The 17,049-nt window shown below is 45.5% G+C and overlaps 1 protein-coding gene and 2 long non-coding RNA genes across 13 annotated transcripts in view; 2 read left to right on the forward strand and 1 right to left on the reverse strand.

Moving 5' to 3' along the window:
- LOC310698479 overlaps positions 1–17,049 on the reverse strand; it is a 118,881-nt gene that overhangs the window by 100,270 nt on the left and 1,562 nt on the right. The window contains exons 2-3 of the long non-coding RNA XR_014521551.1: positions 12,953–16,233; positions 10,931–12,614 (exon numbers count right to left, since the gene is read on the reverse strand). This is a non-coding gene — a long non-coding RNA (uncharacterized lncRNA). The remainder of the gene's footprint in view (positions 1–10,930; positions 12,615–12,952; positions 16,234–17,049) is intronic.
- Positions 1–17,049, forward strand: part of RAPGEF1 (Rap guanine nucleotide exchange factor 1) — a 109,300-nt gene that overhangs the window by 20,506 nt on the left and 71,745 nt on the right. The gene's annotated exons all lie outside the window — the stretch shown is intronic.
- On the forward strand, positions 9,559–16,630 carry LOC310698482. The gene is made up of 3 exons (XR_014521553.1): positions 9,559–10,915; positions 11,117–12,618; positions 12,957–16,630. It is a non-coding gene; the product is annotated as an uncharacterized lncRNA (long non-coding RNA).

Below are 17,049 nucleotides of genomic sequence, written 5' to 3' on the forward strand. Positions count from 1 at the left end.
TGTAATATGATATGTTTTCCACCTGAAGGTTTCCAAGGTAGCTAAAGATTTTATGTATTTATTCATTTCATTTATGAATCACTTCCCGTACATCTCCAAGCTCTTGCTGGTAAAAACACCAAAAATGAAAAACATGTATGAAAACAACTTCTAATCCATTACAGATACAAACAAGGATAAGATTCTGCACTTAAATTGCTTTTTTTTAAATTTAAGGTCCTTCAGTGCCCTTTTAATTCCTTGACCTCCTTTCATGACTGAGAGAAGCAAAAGAGATTACATGTATGTAGACGAAATGAATTTGTATAATTTATACTACCAGCAGCAGAAAATAAAACAGATAAATAAAAATGACTTTGTTCTTTACAGCAGGGGGTACATGCAGTTCTGACCACAAGTGTATTGTTGAAATGCTAGTTAGCCCCTGCCTTTACGAGAAACTCACGTTTTTTGTCTGAGAGGGACTACATTTTGCTTGCCTGGAGCCCTCCTGCAGCTTTGCCCTACTGATGAAATAGTGAACAGTGACAATGGATGGTTGACTAGGCCATCAAAGCAATGAAATAAAACAAACCTCTGCTCAATCATCAGTGCTTGTGCCTAACTGGAAAAATAAGCAGGAATCTAAAGCATTCAGCTTTACAGATGTGTTGAACCAATTAAAGCCAGAGCGTTCCCTTGAATGCAACCCTTGAGCAGCTGAGGAATCTCTTGGAAAGCTGACACCTTTGGTGAGTGAAGGGTGTGCCTCTAGCTAAGATGTTTGGGGAAAGCAACAGCCTGGGATGCCTTTGGCAGCCTCAGCGGGAAGCTGAGGCAACCTTATTGGACCCTTATTTTAATCCCACAAACCCTGGCAGCTGTTGCAGCCCCCACTCCCAACTGAAGCCAACAAACGTCTTAAGTTCTGTACATGTGCATAAAAGCCTTGATGAGTAATTTGAGTATGACTTTGCAAAGGGCTGTAACTCAATGGTAGAGCATCCAGGTTCAACCCCTGGCATCTCCAGGCAGGGCTGGGAATGTCCTCTGACTGGAACCCTGGAGAAGCCTCTATAGGTTATATTTTATCTGCACACTTTGAATGAATTTTTAGGAATCAAAAAATCTTATTGATCAATACGACTTTCTTTTTGGTGACTGTAACCCTGATTTAAGGAGCCATTTGGTGCATAGCTTGTACATCTGATTTTCTAACACTGGGCTCACCTCAAAAAAGGGTATTATAGAGTTGGAACAAGAAGTTCAGAAGAGGGCATCCAAAACAAGCAAGTGACTCCACTATGAAGAAAGGTTGCAGTGTTTGGGACTTGCAGATTTAGAGAAAAGGAAAGTTAGAGGTGCTAAGATAGAAGTTTATAAAATTATGCATTGCCTGGAGACAGTGGATAGGGAAAACCTTCTCCCTCTCCCTCTCCCCACCAGAACTAATGGACATTCAGTGAAGCTCAATGTTGTAAATTCAGGACAGATAAAAGACTCAGGCTGGCGCCTCCATGACAGCCGAGCTTAGATGTTGCTTCAGCAGCAGTTTTCCCCCACTGAGCCTTAAATAAAAGCTGAAGCCCTGTCTTAGCTGCTGGCTCCTCCTTCAGTGGGAGGAGGATCTTCATTTAAAGGGGCCAAGCCTGCTTTAGCAGTTGTTTCTGATGGGGATTTAGGTTTCTCTAGGACTTCTGAGCTAGAAACAACATCCTTGGGTCAAATTGATACTGCCACAGTGGGCTTCTTTTACCTAAGTGTTTCTGCTTTCTTATATACCACTGAGGACAATTACTTCTCCTGCTCCACATCCTTAGACTAATCTCCTGGAGAAAAAGAGCCTGAAGGTCAGGGTTCCACCCTTGATAAGCTTGCATCAAAAGGTTTGTTTGGGGAGTGAATGAGGTCAGAACACGGAATAATGCATTCTTTGAGCTCAGGAGTTGTTACTTTTTTTAAAAGGCAGGAATGGGGAAACTGTAGCCTTCCAGCTATTGTTAGACTCCACCTCTCACCATCCCCTACCATCAGCCTTACTGACTGGGGCTAATGAGAGGGGAGTTCATTGACATCTGCAGGGCCATGAGTTCCATATCCCTGTATAATGGGAATGCATTTCTCATGACGCACTAGCTTCCCTTGGTGCATCATTTGGGAATCAGTGTCCTCTTCCTCATCACAGCACACAGATATGCAGGGCACACAGATGTGCAGGGCAAGACATGAGGACTGGTTGGTCTGCCAAACTAGTGCTCTTCAGCATGGCTGTGTCACCTGAGGCTGATGGGAGTTGTAGTCCCAAACATCTGGAGGACACCAGGCTGCTGATGGCTGTCTGGTTCAGGACTGGTAGTGTTTGTGAAGGCAACTTTTCAGTGTCGTCTCTGAGTGGCGTTGAGGATGCCTTTGTGCCACAGCTTGACTCTCTTGTCACAGCACTTGGAGCACTCTCTCCATGGCGAGTTGTGAGGCTGTTCTTTTTATAATAATAATAATAATAAAGCCTCTCTTGTCATTTCAGTTGATTCAACAGATGCCATTTAATGTCATAATGTTTGTCCTGATAACTCTGGGCGACTGTGGCTGCATTGTGAGTGGGTCTGGGTTTTACAAGGAGTCCTTTGTGTGCTGTGTCTCGACTTGGATACCCAGACTCCGGAAAGGATTGAGTTTTGGGCCAAGCCATCCTTGCTCAATCCTTGTAGCCGTCTGCATCTGTGGACATTCTGGGAGCTTGTGTTGCCAGAGGCGGTCAGTGGTTCAGCAAGAGGCTGTGGATTTTCCATCCTGAGCTGAAAGGGCACAACTTGATTAGCAAACATTTTTGTATGCACATGTCATGGGTGATGGATGTGTTTTCTGTTAAAAATACGACCAATGGTCACCAAAACTATGTTTCAGGCAGCCTTGCAGGAGTCCTTTGGAGTCACTGTCAGGCTTTTGAGTTGTTGCCCAATGAGGCATTAAGTGATATTGGACAGGCTCCTCTGCAAGACAGCTTAAGAACGTAAGAGTCCTGCTGCATCAGGCCAAAAGTCCATAAGAACATAGCATAAGAGAAGTTGTCAGGATCAGGCCAATGGACCATTTAGCCCAGCATCTTGGTCTCACAGTGGCCAGCTGGGTGCCTCAATGGGAAGCCCACAAGCAGGACCCGATTTCAAGAGCTTTCTCCCCACTTGTGATTTCCAGCAACTTGTATTCGATTTAGAACATAGTCATCATGGCTAGTAGACATTGATAGACTTCTTCTTCCATGATCTAATCCACCTTTAAAGCCATCCAAGTTTCTGGCTGTCACAACATCTTGTGGGAGTGAGTTTCATAGTTTAGCTATGTGCTGTGTGAAAGTATTTATTTCAGTAGCCATGAATCTTCCCCTATTCAGTTTCATTTGGTGATCTTGATTTCTAGTATTATAAGCTGGAGGGAACTGGCAGGATCCTTGCAGTTGCGCTGGACTCAGCATAACAGGGTGTGTGTGTTCCGTCCAACTCCAAGCAGGGAGAAGACTCTGCTGGCTGGACCTGATGGGAACTGTAGTTATAAGATCATAGAATTGTAGAGTTGGAAAGGACACTGAGGGTCACATATTCCAACCCCCTGCATTTCAGGAATCTCAACTAAAGCATCCATGGCAGATGACCATACAACCTCTGCTTAAAAACCTCCAAGGAAGAAGAGTCCCCAAGGGAGACCATTCAACTGTTGAACACCTATTACTGTCAGAAAGCTCTTCCTGATGTTTAGTCAGAATCTCCTTTCTTATAGCTTGAATCCATTGGTTTGAGTCCTACCCTCCAGAGCAGGAGAAATTAAGCTTGTTCCATTTTCCACGCGACAGCCCTTGATATATTTGATGATGGTGATCACATCTCTCAGTCTCCTCTTTTCCAGGCTAAACATACCCAACTTCCTCAACCATTCCTCATAAAGCTTGGTTTCCAGACCCTTGATAATCTTTGTTGCCCTCCTCTGCACACATTCCAGCTTGTCTATTGTTGTTCATAGAGTTTCCCCAAAGTCCTTTCCCCATCTAGTTATCAGTGTAGTAAGTGGGAGAAAGCACAGGAGGACTGTGAAAGTTATTATTGGTGAAGAGGGAGCTCCCTATATGGGAAACTCCCACCAAAGTTTTCATTGTAAAAGAGGAGTGCCTTCCTCCTGAACCCCATCAGACAAGGAAGGTAGACTCATGCCTGGAAACAAAACACCTGGAGGGTACCATGTTATGGAAGGCAAATGCATAAAGTGTCACAGGTGACCAGGCAAGTGGCTAAATGCAAGCCTACTCAAGCTGTGGTAAATAACAGTTTCAAATTGAATCTGTTGCCAGTCAGGAACAGAGGGCTTCAGTAGGGCCAACTTGGGCCGCACACCATGAGTGCCCTTGTGCACGTGCCACGCTGCGTTGTGAAGACGTCACAGTGACATGGTGTCATGGCCCTATTAGAGGCCTTGAAGCAGAGGTGCAGACCCAGGCTCAGTTGCCACTAGAGTGCCTGAGTGCCAGAGGTAAGGCGGTGATGCCCTGTGGGGGGCAGTGAAAGCTGGACAGTAGCAGGGGGGACACATACAACAACTAAAATTGTAGGTTGTCCCCAAGAACCCCTGGAGTTGCGCCAGGGCTTAAACTAACTTACAATACATCAGACCATAGGTCCACGTACCTCAGAATTGTCAACATTGGCTGGCATCATTTCTCCAGGATTTCGTGTGTGTGGCTATGTCTCTTTCTCAGCTCTGCCTGAAGATGCTGGGTGTGGAACTTGGGATCCTGTATATGCAAAGTATGTCCTGTGCTGCTTGAGCTCTATCTGCTCTGTAAAATTTGCTAAGACTAATGTCTTTGCTAAGAGAGTAGAGGAATTTTCTTGTGTGAATTTTGAACAGTAGAGAAGGAAACTGTTTTGTTTTCGGTTTTGTTTTTTGCCATCTGGAGTGTGTGTGTGTTTCTGAGATATTATTCTTATGCTGGAAACAATATCGGTCACACTCAAGGGACTTTCGGATGTCTTCTTACCCTGGGAAACCTGTCTAAAACATTTTCCCTTTCAGCTCTCTTCCTTTTCTCCAGTTGTATAGAGGGTGTAACTGTTTCCTCGAAGGGAGCGCTGATGGCAGGAAGCCAGGGTTGCAAGACACACACACACACAAACCCGACCTAGGATCTGGATTGTTTTAAGGGAGGAAGGTTTTGACTTCCCCCTTTGCGTTCTAATACATTGATTTATATTTAAGCAAGGAAGTTGCATGTTGATTCTGACCCTTGCCAGAGCAGCTGTTCCTTATGAGTAAGCCACATGAAGCGGGAGGGATGTGTGGAGAAATCTCGGGAAATCCTCAGCATCAATAGGAAGTGGTTACCGCCTTCACTGGCTGGCAGCAAAACACAACAGCTGCATCTCTCCTCTCTCTCTCTCTTGCTTCAGGATTATAGTGTAGATTAGAGAATAAATGTGGAGAATCTATTTAGAATAAGCAATGCTAAGTAATCTTGTACCAGCACTTTCCTGATCAGTTATCCCTTCTATCTTCTATGTGTTCTAACCATTTACACCTGATTTTCCTTTTTTTAATTGTAAATGGAATTGCGGGGGGGGGGGGGAGCACTCTCCAGCTTGGTTTCGGTCTCTTCTGAGCAGCACCTTGGCCTGACAGACCCAGATGACACAGCAGTTTATCACCAATTTTAATAATTTTTAACTGTTTTAAATAGATGTTTTAGCTGTTCTTTTGTAACTGATGAAGGGTTTGGGGTTTTTTTTACAGTCAAGTGGTATATAATTTTTGTGAAATAAATAAATTATTAAGTAAGGTGGCTTGCAGCATTAAAAAATAATAGCATAATTATTTTGAATAGGTAAAACGTATGACAGATTTTAAATAATCATTTTAGCAAAGGGAGAAAGTATTACTTGCCTGAAGCCACCCATAGCAGCTGAATTGAGATTTGAATTCAAAGCTTTCCAGCTCACACTAGGTGTTGGTGTTTCTGGTGATGGGAAGGACCAGCTTTGGATGCAGAAGGTTCAAGGTTCAGTACCCAACATTTTTGGGTAGGATTAAGACAGACTCTTCTTTGAAACCCTGTAGAGCTGCTGCAAGTCAGTGCAGACAATACTGAACTAGGAGGTCCAGTGGTCTCATTCTGTGAATCACCCACTCCATCTAGGGGAAGGTCTGCAACTTGGTGGTAGATCATCTGTCTTTCATGCAGAACGTCCCAGGTTCAGTCCCCAACAACATCTCCACGTAGGGCTAGGAATGTGCCCTTCCTGAAACCCTGGAGAGCTGCTGCCAGGCATAATAATAATGATAATTTATTTCTACCCCGCTATTCCCTGTTCAGAAAACCAGGCTCAGGGCGGCAAACAACAAATTTAAAGCACTTAATTGTAATACACCATAGAAGCAGCATAAAATACAGTATAAAAGCATGAATAACAATAAAATTCAAAGTTCAAAAATCAATTTGGGGGAAATCCATCCAATAAACATTAGATAGTCACCAGGGCTAGCTGGCTGAATTAGTCCTACTTGGGCCAGCGAGGCGGCCAGGGGAGAATTAGCTGTGGGGTCTCAGAGCAGGTAGTCCTCATAAAAGGGGAGGGGGAGGAAAGAGAAGGGAAATAAAAGATCAGGCTGAGTACAAATTAAAGGCCAGGCGGAATAGCTCTGTCTTACAGGCCAGACGGAAGGAGATTAAATCCTGAAGGGCCCTAGTCTCATGGGACAGAGCATTCCACTAGGTCAGAGCCATCACTGAAAAGGCCCTGGCCCTGGTGGAGGATTGTCTGACTTCCTTAGGACCCGGGACCTCTAAACTATGGTTATTCATGACCTTAAGGTCCTCTGCGGGGGCATACCAGGAGAGGCGGTCCCGTAAATACTAGGGCCCTAAGCCACAATGTGTAGACATTATGGAGCTAGATGGACCCAATGGACTGACTTGGTATAAAGCAGCTCCCTGTTATCTTGCTCTGCACCAGTTCCAAGATCAACAGATCCCTTCCTGTTAGGAGATAGACAGACACGCTTGATAGGCTTCCTGTCATTCTCTGCTTTCAAGGCCCATACCAGATAGACAGCATTGCTATTTGGATGGCTACCTAAGCAGAAATTTCCTGCCTTGAATGGAGATCAAGTGCATAATTTTCTTGTAAGTTGACAAATGAATGTTGTGCTGCATAATATTCCACTAATCTTTGCCTGAGAATATATACCTTTCTCTTTGTCTGTGTCTCTGTCTCTCACTCACTCACTCTCTCGCAGCAGGATGGTTATCTTCTTTGAATGAGCAAGCCCAGTCGGAGAAGATACTAAGATACTGCCTGGAGCTTTAGGTGAATCACAGCTGTAAGAAATGCCTGGACTGCTCCTGCAGTGCTCATTCAGGCTGGTAAATCCTCACCTGCATGGTTGCCTTTAAGTAACAAATTCTCTGCAGTTGACCAGGGAACAGAGTCAGGCGAGTCCAGGCCTGCCTAACTTCAAATCTTAGCACCCAGTCAGCACTCACTTAGAAAGCTGCCTTATAGCGACTCAGATCCTTGATCCCCACCTAGCTTAGCATTGTCTACACTGAGTGGCAGCAGTACGCCAGGGTTTCAGGCACATTCCCATTCCTGCGTGGAGATGCCATTGGGGATTGAACCTGGGACCTTATGCGTGCAAAGCAGGTGCTCTTATCACCAAACTATGACCTCTTCCCATTTCTCTAGTGTCCCCTAACCTAGTTTTCTCTTAATGTTGTCGGACTGCAACTCCCATCATTCCTTGACCCTCAGCTGTGCTGGCTGGGTCTTAGGGAAGTTGTAGATGAAAACGTCTGGAGGTTACCAGGTTGATCTAGCGGGATCTTATTCTCTGTGCCTATCATTATTCTGTTTCTTGTATGTTGTATGGTGAGACCAGCCTTAATCTTCCCCAACACTTTTAGTCACCCTTCAGTAGTTAGCCAGCTACATCTGCTGTGACATCTTCCTCTTGCCTCAAGGCTTCCAGGTTTGGTCATTGGGGTGTATACTGGTTCCATGATTTCAGCCGCCCAGTTTCCTCTTGGGTGTCAACTCCATTCCTGCAGCCAAAACTGTTACATGCATCAGCAGCTCTGCCAATGCATGGTTGGTCCTGCGCATAGCGCATAGCAGGCTTGGCCTCTTGTTGTGCTGAGAGCTTCCAAGCCTCCAGGCTGCAAACAGCTGTTGTCCACTCCCTGTTAATTAGGGAGGCAGAAAGAGAGCTGGCTGGAGTGACAAGGCACCATCTCCCTCAGGCTACACATTTTGATCTGATTTAAAAGGACCTTATCAGAGAGAGATGGGGGAGGGAGACCTTTCTCCTTGCACTGGGTTGGACATTTGCAAACAAAGGGGATGCAGGACTTTTAAAACCATGCTTAGATTTTGGACAGATTTCCATAGTTCAGAAGAATGAACCTGATGGGGTCTATCAGTGGCTACTAGCCGCAGTGGCAGATTCTGCCTCCACAGTCAGAGGCAGTAATGCTTCTAAATACCAGCTGTTAGAAACTGCAGCCTGGGAGAGGACGCTTGTGCTCGGGTCCTGCTTGTGGACTTCACATTCAGGCATCTGACTGGCCATTGTGAGAACAGATGGGCAATTTGCCTGATCCAACAGGCTCTTCTCATATCCTTCTCTAAAGACTGTCAACCCATCCCACTTGTGGTTTCTTGCTTCTAAGACTGAGAACACATCATACATTTGAAGGATGTGACTTCCCCCAAAGGATCCTGGGAACTGTATTTGACCCCTCTTGAGAGCAACTATTCACATCACCCCTTAATAAGTGACAGCTCCTAGGATTATTTAGGGGTAGTCAAGTGCTTTAAATTACCGTAGCTTTAAATGTACAGGGGTCTGATTAGAGCTAACATTGGCTACAAACCAATACCAGCAGCAATATACTCTCCCAGTTAGATTTCTTCTGTTGGGAGGGTGGGTGCTGGTGGTAGGCTTTTAGCAGCAAATAATTTTACAGCTTTCCTCCTTTTCTAGCATTTGCTCAAGTGGTTCCTTCTCTCACCCCACCCCCACCCCTCCATTGGAAGCCTGTGAGCATTGACTACTTTTCTGAAGAGTTATGAGATCAGGGACCTTAAATGTTTTTTATTGCGCCTTGTGGGTAATTGGGTTCCTAATGAAAATTGCTTTCCAGGGGATGGGGTGGGCAGTCCTTGGAAGCCTCTACTCAAGTGCCCTCAGTTTGATGATTTAACACTTGGACAACCTAAGAAGCAGGGATCAGATAATGCAAGCAAACAGTAGAGCTCCAGGCTTGGAGGGGAGGCAAGGAAGAACTTTGGGCCTGTGGGTGACACTAAGCTCTTCAAGGGGATGGGTGCCTGTGTTCTATTTAAGGCAACTGTTGTTGATCTGATTCCGTGGGCAACTGTTGGGTGGGCTCAGTGTCTTTTAAAAAGAAAAAAAGGTATTCCAGTATGTAAGCTGGTGAAGCATTTATTTTAAAAAAGATGGTGTGTTTTTTTTTTAAAAAAAACCATTATAGCTTTATTGCTGCTGTTTTGGTGATAGATACTGGTACCTCCTTTTTATTTATTTTTTGCTGGAGTTCTTGACGTTGTCCTGTGGCAGGGATGGGGAAGCTGTGTTTCTCCAGATGCTGCTGGACTACAACACCCTTGACCCATCTGGCCGTTGGCCTTGCTGCCTGGCACTGATGACCAGTGCTTTAAAAACAACAACATGTTTAGGAGTTCTATCATTTTCCTACTCATATTGAAATACTGTCCTTCAATAAGGCCGAACTTAGATTCACAAAATGTTTAGGTGTATGCATCCCCCTGCGTCCCCCCACTGCCACAGACTATTGGTGGTCCATGTAGCACAGTTTGTGAGGCAGTGGCTAGAGGTTCTCCGTCCTTTTCCTCTGCTTTTGTAACCGGCTGGCTGACTGGCCCCTTCCTCCCACAATATATCTTTGTCCTTCACTCACTAAAGGAAAGTTATACCGTACAAATGGAACTCCACGTCAGCTAGTTGTGATGAGTTTTATTTACGTTGGTTACTTGTAAATAAAAACAAAGCATGGAGCTGTAGGGAATGCCTATAACAGCATAGAAGGGACATTTTTCTGCACTTGTGTTTCAGACCTTGAACCCTGAACATCAGATTTGCTTGAAAACTGTAGAAATAAAGATGTAAACTAGCTGTTTGGGGTTTGTTGCATTTTTAGTGCTTTTAAAAGGTGAGTTCACTGCATCTAAACTGTGATGGATTGCTAGGCTGAACCTTATGTTAATGAGAACACTCTCCGGATATAAAGATGTCCAAGCCTGACCTCCCTTGGCCTCTGACATTTCATGTGCTGTGATGCTAAGGCTGGGCTGTGGGGTTATTATTACCATTCCCCAGATGCCCTGTTGGCTGTCTTTCCCTTCATTTTGGGGCACCATTTCCTTTTTCTGCCTTTAACTAGACAGTTCAGTTCCCGAAGAATGCATCTCTTAGTTTAGCACTAGCTAAAATTAGTACTGAGCTACTGATTTGATGGTCAGGATCACAGGATTGGGGCCACGATCCAGAGAGAGAGGGAGAATTGGAGAACTGTTTCAATCTTGCATGCATCTGCACAAACAGAAACACAACAACTCCTGACTTCTGCACAAGTCACTAACTGGAAGGAGTTGTAGTTGGCACAGTACAGAGTTACATCAGACAGCCTCCTCAAGGCTTAGGTTATTCTACTCTTTCTATGTCAGGAGTGATTAAGTGCTCCCGTCACACTGATACAGAGTAAGGACAGAATTACCTTCACCCCTCCCCCGCTGCTGAACTGTACATCTTGCAGAAATGCAGCAAAAATACTTGAATGTGAAACTTTGAGATCACAGGATCCTTGCTAGTTATGTATTTGTTTTATTTCACAATATTTGTGTTGTGCTTGATTGTAATACAGTGATACCTCGGGTTACATATGCTTCAGGTTACAGACTCCGCTAACCCAGAAATAGTGCTTCAGGTTAAGAACTTTGCTTCAGGATGAGAACAGCAGCAGCAGGAGGCCCCATTAGCTAAAGTGGTGCTTCAGGTTAAGAACAGTTTCAGGTTAAGTACGGCCCTCCAGAACGAATTAAGTACTTAACCTGAGGTACCACTGTAATTGGTTTACTTAACATTCAGCCTTTCCCTTCTTCATTAGAGCTCAGTGTTGGAGCATTGCTTTCATGCAGAAGACCCAAGCTTAGGTTGAATCCCTGTAATTTTCAGGTAGGGCTGGGAAAGTCCCTGCCCCAAACCCTGGAGAGCTACTACCAGTCAGTGTAGACAGTACTGAGTTAGATGGACCCATGGTCTGACTCACTATAAGGCAGCTCGCTAGATGGGGTTGTCAGGGAGTTTTGCCTTCTGAATCTTTTTCCCAGTGGAGAAATGAGCCTCCAACCTTTCCCTTTACACACTCTCACACACACCACTACCACCCTCTTGCAATAGCAGAACTGCTCAGAACAGCAGAACAGCAAAAAAAAAGGGGGGGGTTGTACATCACCACAGCATTGGTTCCTCAACTGCTCTTGAGCCTGAGGGTAAAGCTGGTTTGGTTAGTGATATGAAGAAGGAGGTCCTCTTTCAGGAAAGTCTGTTCTTCTCCCACCCTCTAAAATGCATTTAGGAAGGTGTAGGAAGTTGTGGCCTCTGGCCCAGAACTTTCAGTTGATGCAAGGCCTGTTTTTAGTTCACTTACAAGTGTCTCCCTATTCCTGCTGCCATTATGTGGGCTTTTGCTGGACTCAGTTTGCAGGAATGCTTCACACATGACACACACTAAAGAAACTTCCATATGTTTCTACTGCCCGGCTTCAGAAATGCATCAAATTCTGAGCACTGTTAGGTGCCTGAGTAGCCAGGTGTCTGGGAATTGTTTAACACTGGATCTCCTGGGTGATTTGTGACTGGTGGTTTGTAACACTGAGTCTGGGTGATTTGTGACTGGTTCTAGTGGACCAGTCAGGAAGGATACCAGCAGGCACTCACAGCTGTCTTCAGATTGAGGAGCCAGACCGAGGTCAGAACTTTGTAGGATCAGGTCTTCTTCTTTGGCAATCACTTGTAGCCGAGTAAGATTGTCTTCCATAAACATGGTTTTAACAATGAGCCCATAAGTGACTCTGGAGGCTAATTCTGGACCCACATGTCCTTCCATAGTGGGGACATAGGTTTCTGGGCAGGAGTTGATCACGGTGTGGATTTGCCAAGCGTGCCTTCCTCTTAGCACATTTCTCCCTTGCGCCCTGAGTTTGAGTGTCTTCAAAGCCCATGACACCTTTGGTAAAGGCTGTTCTCCAATTGGAGCGCTCACTGAGTTGGTCATGGTAGCGAAGCACACGCCAAGCCAGGCTACCCCAGTAGTACAGAGAGAGTAAGGTACTTGGGTCAACCTGCCAAAATCTCTTATTTGAGAACCCTGGTTCCCTTCACTTAATTTTGTGTTGCACAGTTGTGTACAAGGACTGTAGTTTGATGGCAGAGCATCAACCTTGCACGTGGAAGGATCTGTGTTTCATCCCTGGCATCTCCAGGTAGGGCTGCAGAAGACCCTGTTCTGCAGTGTTGGAGAGCTGCTGCCAGGCAGCATGGACAGTATTGACCTAGGTCAGGGGTCTGCAACCTTTAAGACAAAAAGAGCCACTTGGACCCGTTTCCGAAGGAAAAAAACTGGGAGCTGCAAAACCATTGTGACATTTAAAGCAAATATATCTCCGGAGCCGCGATCTGACAGCGGGCGGGAAGGTGATGTCGGGACGGTGCATGACTAACGCACGCACCGCCCCCATGCGACGTCACAGCCAGTACAGCACCTGCCACAGTGGGGAGTGTCAGGGCGCACAATGCGCCTCCTCCCCTCGCTAGTATCCGCCCTGGAGCCACGGCAAAGGTGTAAAAGAGCCACATGCGGCTCCGGAGCCGCGGGTTGCAGACCCCTGACCTAGGTGGACCAGTGGTCTGATTCATTATAGTGAAGGACTGTGGTTCAGTGAGAGAGCATCTGCTTTGCATGCAGAAGGTCCCAGATTCAATCCCTGGCTTCTCCAGGCAAGGCTGGGAAAGATTCCCTGTCTGAGACCCTGGAGAGCCACTGCCAGTCAGCATAGGTAACACTAAGCTAGATGGACCATTGGTCTGACTCCACTTAAGGCAGCTTCCTACATTCTGTGCACAGCTATCAAATCCAACTATATATGCATTAATGTTGGAAGAGCTTTGCTATGTGACACCTCAGAGGTCCATTCTGCTTTCCTTAGTAGCTAGCCTGGTACCTCCTGGGGAGCCTACAAACAGGGTGCAAAGGCAATAGCCCTTTCTTTCTGCTGCTTGTCCATAACAGTTAGCATTAAGGGGCACCAGATTCTATCAGTTAAGCTATGTGTTTTGTCAATAAGTCATAGAATCATTGAGCTGGAGGGTGATCCTAGTGCACCATCTAGGGCAGTCTCCTATTTGAAGCAGAAAATCCACAGCTAGGACCCTCGCCCAGCAAACAGACAATTCTCCAGCTTCTGCTGGAAGACCTCTAGCCAGAGGATGCACCCCCACCCATAGCTAGCTCCATTATTGAATAGCTGTGACCTTCAGGAAATGCCACCTAATGTTCAACTGAAAATCCCCCCTCCTGAATCTGAAGCTCACTAGATCTAGTGTGGGCTCTTCACCACAGCAGACAACACACTTTTGCTGTCTTCTATGTGACAACCTTACAGAGATTTGAAGACAATTATCTTGCCTTCCCCACCCAATTCTTTTCTTCCGAACTAAAGATGTCCAGTCCTATCAACCTTTCCCCTGTTATCTTTGGCCCTACCAAATCTACTGCCAATCAGTTGTTGGATGACCCCCAAATTCTAGTCAATCATTGCACAATTTTATTGTCTGTGGTCATTTGATGGTCCCCTTTCGTCTGTCTGCAATCACTCCTTAACTTTGCCCTATCTTGGAATGCAAGTGTCCCTGAGGCCACTTGACCCATCCTTGGTTCCCTCGCTACACACATTTTTTTAAAAAAAAATGCTGTGGAAATCCAGTTGACAGCAGCTTTATTTCCCACCTTAAAGAGCAGGGATGGGGCTGTTGGGCTACAGATATTGTTGGACTACAGTTCCCATCATCCCTCACTATTGGCCATGGTGACTGGGGATGATGGGAGCTGGAGTCCAACAACATCTGGAAAGCTGGAGTTTCCCCCCGTCTTTGACTTGGAGCCCCACTTGGAGCTGGCTTGTTCTGGAAGCTCAACAGACAAGATGGAGAGATGGCTGATTCTTAGACACCCAGATATGAAAGGGCCTTTGTGGAAAAGCCTATCTCCCTGGCCCTCTCAACACTAGTTTATAACAGTTGCAGTCTGGGAGTGAGGGCTGGGAAGATACAGGTTTTTGAGAGGCAAGTCTATAGGATTGGATCTGGAAGTGCAGATGGTTTATGGTGTCACCAAAGAGGACAAAACCTGGGGGTTTTGTTTTGTTTTTGGGAGTTTCCCAATCTCTGATTGCTTCTGTCTTGTCCCTTGCCCCCTTGGGGCACAAGGAGGGGTGATGTATCCACCTTGTGTCCCAAGTACTGTATAACTTTAGGTTGCCCAAACCAGCATTTACTTAGTTTTACAGTGAGTCTTGCTTTTCACATAGCATTGAACACCACCCTCAGATGGGTTGGTGTTAGACATTTTGACTAAAAATGGCTGTGTTGTCAATGTTTTCCATGGCAAATATCTAAAGAGGAATGAGGCAAAGTCCTGGAGGGGGAAGAGTCTGTCAGTAGTTCTTAGCTGTGGTGTCTGAATAAAGCCTCCAAGTTAAGAAGCAGTGTACCTTGTATGCCACCTACTAAAGATGCAGGCAGTATTTGGAAGGGGGAGGAGAAAGCTGCTATTTTCAGTCCTTGCTTGTGGGATTCTAGGAAGCATCTGGTCAGTTGCTGTAAGAAAACAGGATGCTAGACTAGGTAGTCTTTCATCCTGATACAGGGGACTTGTCTGCTGCAAAATGTGTGTTGTATTGGTTTAGAGCTATGATTTAGAGCAGTGGTCCCCAATTAGGTAAGTATTACGGACTCCCTGTTTTTTCAAAAGCCAAACCATTGACTCCCTACTTTTGAAAATGTTGACATCTATATGGTAGTTGTTGTTATGTGAATGGTGCCACCATAACCTCCAATATGTCCCAGCACAAAACTGGGGCACATGTTTTCAGGACCATGCATCCATGCGAGTCACATGACCCATGAAAGAGCACAGTGCTAACAAACGTGTTTTGGGTCGCCACAATCTTGGGTAAGATGTGCATCTGGCTGTGATCTCATGTGGTTTTGGGTGCCATATTCATGTGAGAAGAGCATGGCTCTCAAAAACAGGATGTCCTGGACAGTTGGTGGGTTAGTGCTACAGATCCCCTGGGTGGGTTACACAGGCAGACTGATTGGGAGCCACTGGTTTAGAGCATTAGCCTTTGCCAACCTGGTGTGCTCCAGATGTTGTTGGACTCGACTCCCATCATGCCAAACAGCATGAGCGATAGTCAGTGATGATGGTTTATACCTGCCCTGTTTGAGAGTGTGAAAACAACTACAGAATGCTTCCTGTTCAAGTCCTGAAGAGATTTTCCAAAACAGGAAATGCAGACCATTTGGTGACACAGATCAATCCACATGTTTTTAACATGAACTAGAATGTTTACTTCCAGTTCCCGTTTTAGATGAGGAATGGACTAGTAATATCTGCAACAAAATGTTGCAGTGTCAGCTTCACCTTCTAGCTGGATTGTTCTTGTTCAGGGACCCAGCTAGCCAATTTCCCATAGTGATTGGTTTTGACCCTCCCACCATGGGACTGTGCAGGGGATGAATAAGGACATAAGAGTTGAAAGGGGGGTCAAAAAGGGCCTAGGGTAGTTTCTAAATTGTATTCTATACTACTTAATGTAACTTATGGATAGGTAGAACCCCTTTAAAATATATGCAAACCACTTCCAGTTTCCTGCTGTGGGAAATGGCTGCCTCCCACACGAACAGACCCCAGCCGTGCCAGTAATTCAGGGTTGATATGGGGGTAGTTAGTCCTGGCAGACTCCCCAGGGTGGGGGAGGACTGTCTCACAGACCCACAGATCATCTGTGACCTGTTGGCTCGCATCAACGTGCAAGTGGCAGGGATGCTGGGTCTAAGAGCACGGCATGGATGGCACTCTCCAGAGCCACTCCTACACGCAGGAGACACCTGTTTTGTAAAATAATAAGATTTAGATAAATAAATAAAAAAAAACAGGCATGTTCCAGATGGAGGAGGAAAAAACTGACAAATTATATAGTTGTTGAATGCTGAATTTTGGACTTTAAACGGACTCTCATCTTGAAACATGGATTAAGGTGAGCAACCGCTATCTTTCCATACTTGCTATATTACATCACGATTTGGCGAAGCTCAACCAAAAAGAATTTAATTACTTAAACAAAACACAAGAGGCGAAAATTTTAATTGAATGTATAATGCACAGCCCTCAACGGAGAACTCTAATGAGAATTAGAGCTGGCAAAACCAGTTCAGATATGGCAGCTCGGGCTGAAGATGGAAACAAAATGGCAATCATTATCACGCAGTTACAAAAAAAAAAAAAGAGGAATTCTAATGGAAAAGAGCTCCATTGGACTTGGGGTGTACAATCATACCTCGGGTTACAGACACTTCAGGTTGCGTTTTTTCAGGTTATGAATGCACTGAAACTTGGACGTACCAGAACGGGTTACTTCCGGGGTTCGGAGGTTGCACATGCGCAGAAGCACCGAATCACAACCTGTTCGTGCGCAGACGCGGCGCTGCAGGTTGTGAATGCTGCGGGTTGTGAATGTGCTTCCCGCACAGATCATGTTCGCAACCCAAGTGTCCACTGTACTTTGTTCTAAAATACATCTGCTTGTATGGATTATTTTTATACATTGTTGTGGACAGAAATTGTGGACAGAAGGATGGAGAGCGCTGGATCCCTGCCAGCTCTTCTAGGGCCTGGAGGAGCTTGGGGGGGTGTCCTTTTGTTCT

This window comes from Podarcis liolepis (genome assembly GCF_965112155.1).
Source record: "Podarcis liolepis genome assembly, chromosome: Z".
Lineage (NCBI taxonomy): Eukaryota > Metazoa > Chordata > Lepidosauria > Squamata > Lacertidae > Podarcis > Podarcis liolepis.